This window comes from Nicotiana tabacum, chromosome 18 (genome assembly GCF_000715075.1).
Source record: "Nicotiana tabacum cultivar K326 chromosome 18, ASM71507v2, whole genome shotgun sequence".
Classification (NCBI taxonomy): Eukaryota; Viridiplantae; Streptophyta; class Magnoliopsida; order Solanales; family Solanaceae; genus Nicotiana; species Nicotiana tabacum.
In genome coordinates this window covers 97,941,318-97,948,699 of record NC_134097.1, presented here as the reverse complement: position 1 = coordinate 97,948,699, position 7,382 = coordinate 97,941,318, and the positions used below count along the sequence as shown (strand labels likewise).

At 35.1% G+C, this 7,382-nt stretch overlaps 1 non-coding gene across 1 annotated transcript; it reads right to left on the bottom strand.

Annotated features, from left to right (window-relative positions):
* Window positions 1-3,557: 3,557 nt before the first annotated feature.
* On the bottom strand, window positions 3,558-3,630 carry TRNAF-GAA (transfer RNA phenylalanine (anticodon GAA)). The gene has a single exon. It is a non-coding gene; the product is annotated as a tRNA-Phe (tRNA).
* Window positions 3,631-7,382: the final 3,752 nt, after the last annotated feature.

Here is a 7,382-nt window from a genome sequence, read left to right as displayed (position 1 = left end):
TTTAAACCCTTTTATCACTCCCTTTAAAATACTACAAGACTTGAACTCTCCTATTCTCACTACTAAAACTTAAGCTCTCTCTCTCTTGCACCTGTTCTGATTTCTGCACTAAGTGGCTCTTGTTTGGTCGGTTGAAAGCCAAGACCAAATTACTCTGGAATTTAACTATTACTGCATCTTTACTTGTTTTCTTCATAAGTTGATTTAAGGTTCAATCTGCTTGTCAGTTTTGTACCTGTTCTGAACTATGAGCATGTAATCAAGTATGTTTGTGCTTAATTCATATGTCATGTCTGTTCAATTCAAATGCTTCTGCCTAATTGCTTCTATGACTAAGCCATGACTGTTTCAAATACTAGTTCAAGTATTTAGCTTAATCAGATTTTACCATGTTTGAACTATATGCTGAACCTGAACCTTGTTTGTTTCTTGGAGTAGTTCTGCCTGCAACTCTGTATTCTGAACTATCTCTCTTCTAAAAGTTGAACTATTTCAAAACTTTCCTCCTTACCCTTTATGCACTGGTTTTCAAACTCCTATTCTTAGTCATTTAGGTTCTCACCACCCCAAGTGTAAGCATTGCCTAGGGTCCTTGAGACTCCTTTGAACTCCGACACATTGGGGCTAGCTTTTCCAATCTTTTATGAACTTTGTGCTGAATGTGTGGTTCTAGTGTGAGCATTTTCCGAGGTCCCTGAGGCTCTTTGGGAACTTTGACATACTAGAAGCCTAGTTTAATGTGTTGTGAATGGATCACTGCTATGCTTCAGAGCAGCTGTGTTTGAAGGCCTGGTCCCCAGGTTTAGATTGGGCCTATGAAGGCTCCCTATAGTGTAATCGTTACTATTATGTAATTCATTCATTCTGGGCTGTGATAATCTCTGTAATAACATATTTGGGGTTATTAGTAAAAGCTGGGGGGGTTCTTATACCTTTGTTGAAACTGGGTAGAGGTCCTGCCTATAAGTTTGATTATGCTGGTTGAACTATGTGGATACTATACTGTGTTTAGAGATCTTGCCTAAACGATTTTTCATGATCATTTTGATTCTGTGTTTCACATCTGCATGCTAGAAACCCTGCTTATAGGACTTTACGTTTAATTCTGCACATTAGAAATCCTGTTCATAGGAACTACACATATTTTCAATCCAATGTGTATTAGTGACCATGTCTGTAGGGCTTTTGTTGATTATCTTTCATAACAACCTGTTAATTTTTGTCCAAATACAATTAATAAATATCATGCCTATAAGAAAAAAAATTGGTTTCAAACCTAGAAATCATACTTATAGGATTTAAAACTAATAGATATCATGCCTATAGGGTGAAATCAGTTCTGAAACTTAGAAATCATGACTGTAGTAGTTTAAATCAAGTTAGAAATTAGAAATCATGCCAATAGGGGTTTAAATCAATTCAGTAATTAGAAAGTATGCCTATAAGATCTAAAAGAAATAAAAATATCTTTATGAGTTAAAATCAGTGCTACACTTAGAAATCATGCCTATAGGTCTGTAATTGACAAACTCATAGAAATCATGCCTATAGGATCCTGTTAGGCTATTATGAATTCAAGCGCTCTTGTAAATCACTTAGGCAATAGATTCGTAGAACTTACTAATGATTCTGGGTTTAAAACTATGACATACTACTGCCTGAAATGCCCAGATTCATGCTGAATAAAATCAGTAGGCAAATAAATAGGTCTTAATTCTCGCCTTAACAAAGCTATCTCTGAACCCTATTTTCTCGCATAGATGTCCTGCCTATAGGATTTCTAAATTAATAAGTTTGTTGGTTCAAATGCGTGCTTTGTTGCTTATGTGTGGAGGTTAATATGAGCCTACACTTGATTTTTATCTGAAGTCCTACTTGCTTTTTTGTGCGCCGCCTAGATTTCACAATTTTAAGGTTGGTCTAGAACCATCCCAAATAGAGGTCCTAATACCTCCAGGACCATAGGTAAGGGACGGGTAATGCACACATATGGTACTGTGTAGAATCAATAAGTGCGCTTAAGTAACAACTTGAAGATAGTAATTGGGTAGTAAAAGAAATGATAGCTCATGCGCTAATGCTATGAGTTAAACCCTGACTTGAGGGAGTTGCAAAGCATTACATGGAATGATCCTATAGGCTAAAAAACTTAAGATCACCCCCTATACTCCTGTGTAAAATAAATTGAATATTGTATTTGTCCAAATTGTCCTCTCTCCTTTGTAGACTAATTCGCTTAATTTAAGTTCGGCCGGGACCTACCATTGTGGACCTCGAGGGGTGCCTAACACCTTCCCGTCAAGGTAATTTTGAGTCCTTACCCTATCTCTGGTGATGTAGATTGGTTATCTGAGTTAATTACTTTAGGTGCCCTAACACACCTTATTAAATCCGTTAGGTGGTGACTCTTTCAAATCAAATCCCTACCCTCACAGAAATGAGTTGTCCTAGAAATGTCGAAACCCGATTTCGCGAGAAAAAGGGGGCGCAACACCACCTGCAGCCAACGAGCTGCTTCTACGGCGCCGCACATGCAGCAAATCCTTTCAGGTGGAAACGCACCAGAAGCTATGCTGCTTCAGTAACTTCTTCCAAGTCCAAACGAGTTCCGCGCATCGTCTGAATGGCATCCAAGGCCCCCGAGGCCTCGTCCAAATATACCAACAAGTTTGAAATCATAAAACCGACCTACTCTAACACTCGAAACACAGAAAACAGCCCCAAAACTAAGAATTACACTCCAAACCAAATCGAATCAACTTATGAACTTCAAGTTTTTCCAACTTGCTCCAAACGCACCGAATCATACTTAGACTATTCAGAATGACACCAAATTTTGCGTGCAAGTCATAAATCGCCACATAGAACTATTCCCAGGCTTGGAATCCCAAATTGACCTCGATAACACCAAAACCTACTTCAAACCAAATTTAAAGAACTCACAAACCCTTCAATGTGCCAACTTTCAATATTAAGCGCCGAAACGCTCCCGGTTCATCCAAAACCCAATCCGAATGTACGACCAAGTCCAAAATCATCACACGAACCTATTGGAACCGTCAAATCCTGATTCTGAGATCGTTTACTAGAAATGTTGACCCAAATCAAACTTAACCCTTTAAGGACAATATTAAGGAACTAAGTGTTCCGATTTCAACACGATCCCTTCTAAACCCAAACTAACCATCCCCGCAAGTCAAAATAGTAAAATCATATACGGGGAGCCTTATTTTGAGGAACAAAGATGTAGAAAGTAAAACAATCGGTCGGGTCGTTACATGAATCTTGTCTATTTCAATCCCCCAAGATTCGAATTCGACTTTTGAGTCATTCAACAATTCACATATTTAACCTTTCGTATATGTATTACGTATTCAAATTTATTTGAAAGAGTGGGAGAAAAAAATGAGTGGAGATAGAATATAGATGGGGTATATCTCGCCAAACTAGATAAAGCTATTATTCTAACCTAGACTTTAAAAGGATATGAATGTTGATTCATACCAATTAATTAGAAATTAATTCGAGGGAAGAGAGACCCATGCAAATTAATCATGTGCCAGGAACAAGAATTGAACTGGTGATACGAGGATTTTCAATCCTCCGCTCTACCAACTGAGCTATCCCAGCTATTCATAATGTATTATCCTCATTTTATTAGAGAACTGGGGTCTATGTCAACTAAAAGGCCAAAAGTAAATTTTTTTATCAAAGCCGGGGAATTTCTTCGATCTTCAAAAAGATGACTTTGTAATTTTGAGTATGAGCAATGATATTGATAGCAAAATCAACCAGGGATTCCTTGCTCAAATATGCTAATTTCTATGTGTATCATATATATAACAAGACTTATGATAAGAGAAAGTCATTTACGCTCAAATCCATTTTTAAGAGAATATAGTCAATGAGAAAGATAAGGAATTTTACCGCTAAGGAATGGGGGTTAGATTAATAATTGGGGAGTGAAATAGTCTTTTTGGTGATAGATGGAATTCGACCCTCACGATTTTTAAAGTCGGCAGATTTTTCTCTTACTATATAATTTCAGTGTTGCCGGTATTGATATGTAGAACAGGACACTATATTTATTCTTGGCAGATTAATCAGTTCTTCAAAAGATCTATCAGACAACTGTACTATATTTGGTTTTCTATTACTGCTCGATGTCAAACGTCATCGTTCCACAGAGTTGGGATTCTGTTGTCTAGATAAATATCATGTATCAAACCTTAACAAAAACTAAATTGCAACCAGTGATGGCCGAGAGAGTACTATGCTAGATTAATATCACACCTTACCAAACAATTTGGATTCTCCAAAGTTAAGTCACTCACATAAATTCTCCTTTTCATGTTTTCCACTTCTAAGATACCTTTAAGCTGCTATTTTGACGAAAGGAACAATATATTCATTAACTATAGGGAGAACCAAGCTAATGAATGGTGTCGGAAGATAGTTGAATTGGAACTTCTAAATCAAGATTCTGACAAATGTAAGTTGATTATTCAGCAGAACGTGAGGGGAAGATTAACGAGTTTAACAATGACAAAGGTGAAAGCTGAGACAACTAAAAAGTGCATTCCTTTACCTAATGACGAGGCATACAATTTTAATTAGACAAAGATAGCATAAAAATAGTGGAGTATGTAAAATAGAAAAGAATATAATGAATTGAGCAAAAAACTAAAGAGCGAGAGCATTATCAAGAATTATAAAATATAACAAGAACTTGAATATGAAGCTCCTACACAGTTTTATGAACAAAATACTAACACAACTCTATTTACAGTTTTATTTTGTGAACTCACGAACTTTAAACTTTTACATTCACTTAATTATACAAAGAGTCTTGAGATATATATTAGTAATATTCACTAATTACTTTCATATTATTTTTTAGGTCAGTGACTAAGATTCATTGGCTTGTTTACATTCCCTTTAGCTTTTGCTTATTAACTAAGATCAAGTGTATTTGCTACATTCAAGTTTCATGAAAGAATAGGTTGCCTTTTTCACTCTATTCGGTCTTATTATGATTGAACTTTTAATTCCACTATAATTAAGGAAAATGCATAAGTATCCCTCCGACCTATAGTCGGATTTCCAACTACATACTTAAATTTTGTTATGGTCCAATAACCCCTAAGCTATTTTATAGTAGAATAAATATCCCCTTGAGAGATGACGTGGCATAGAAATGTGTTCACTTTCTTGGAGCCGCGTGAGAGCATAAAACTGCCTTAAAATTTATTAAATGTCTACATATGTCTTTTTACAATTGGATACTTTATAATTAGTTATATTTTAATAATAAACAATCTCTAACCCATTTAATTATTTTTAGTCGCTGTAAGGGATTCCCACAAGAACTCCGGCGAACTCCTCGACGAAAAAATGGAGTCCAGCTCACCATTTTCGTCTTCCTCCACATTTATTTTTACTCGTACATCCCCCTTTTTGCAGCTACAATAAAGACCCAGTAAAAACTACCAACTATTGAATTAAAATATGAAGATAATAATGGTTTGACAACTCTAGAACTTGAAAGGATCAAAAGCACCGGCGATGACAATGAATCTAATTTTTTTTATTTATTTTTGTACTATACTCTGAGAAGTTCTTGAGGATTAATAGATCCACATTTCTTTTATGTTATACTCTGATTGATCGGTATTAGTTGGAATTATGTTTGTAATGATATAATAAAGTTCTATGGTTATGAGATTGGTGAAAATAAAAATGGTGGAAGTCAAAGTTTTCTTTTGGAGGTGGTAAAGATATGGTGTCTGGTGAAGCAAGTATGACAATGGTGAGTTTTAGGGTTATTGATAATGAAGGCGAGAGAAAGAATAGAGAAAAAAAGGAGAAGATTTAAAAGAAATAAAAATAATAATAATTTTAGTGGTAAAAAACATTGAGGCATGTGTACTCCACTACACGACATGTATGTGGCTGTGACATTTTAAGGGTAAATTTATTCCATTTTAAAATAGTTTAGGGGATAATAAGACCCCGTAATAGTTGAGTATAGTTGGAAATCTGGTATGTAGTTTGAAATCCGACTATAGGCCAGAGGAGTACTTATAATCTCCCTCTAGCATTTCGTTAAACTGTTTCTGGACTTTTATAATTTCGCGAATTTTATTTTTATAATTTATATAAAATATTTGCACTAATCACTTAGCATATTTAGAAAGTTCGACAATGAAAACTAAAAATCAATCATGAGTAATTGAGAATACGGATAACATGACAATCAAAGAGTAAAGATGCCTACTTGGTCAATCAACTCCACAATCGAATAACACACTCACACTCTCCTAACATAAGGGAGGTTTCTATAAATTATGCGTGAACTTTAATTTAAAAACCAAAGGAAGCATTTTCTACTTTAATTTAAGAACGGCTTGTGCTTGCCTCGACTAATCCGATATGTATGTATCACTAGCGTGATCATACATTGCCTGACAAGTCTTAGGCAAATGAAACAATATTTCATCCTTCAGTTCGAACTTGAGTTATCACTTTGAAAATTCGATTACTAGGTAAATATCTGGCGATATGAGATACTGCATACTCCAGTAAAAGATATTGTATGATCAAAATAACCTCGCGCTAATTTTAAAATGGACCAAAAAGATACTCTGAATGAACATTAATAGTCCAAAAAAAAAAATTAACAAATCATAAACCAAGAGTGAATTGTGGAGGTTTAAACTCTCTTCATGCTCGTTTTTGCGGTTCGATTTGAGTTGCTTTTAATAAATAAAAAAAGTAAAATATCATATAAAAATTCCTTTTCTTATTTTTATTAATATTTTTTTTTGTAATTTGGTTTCTGTTGATTTTTTCATTCTTTTAGTTTTTATCGGTCTTCTCTTTTGTTTCTTGTCATGACCAAAATTTGTAATAGGCCGCGACTGCACCTAACGCCGCCGTTAGGCAAGCCCACAAGTGAAATTACAATTTATTTACCCTGTTTAACAATTTTAGAACGGGAGTTTTTCCTTTATCTTTAAAGAACAGTTTAAACTAGACTTCATGCCACCGTAACATTTCTTTGAAACAAAATGCCATCATAATAAGAATATCCATAGCGGTGAAAGAAAAGATAAATATAGCAGTACATAAATGCTAAAGATTCCCAAAAATCCGGCTTCATTGGTACATGAGCAATCTAGGGAATATACAAAACTATTACAACTACTGTCCGAAAGTAATAGACAAAATAGTAAATAAGGTAGAGGGAGACTCCGGTGCTACAGATCGTAGCAAGGCAAGTGTCACGACCCAAGTTCTTCATCCGTGAACCGTCGTGACAACACCTAGTTTCTACAACTAACAGATAAATTTTTAACAAGAAATTAAGATGTCGCTCGGCA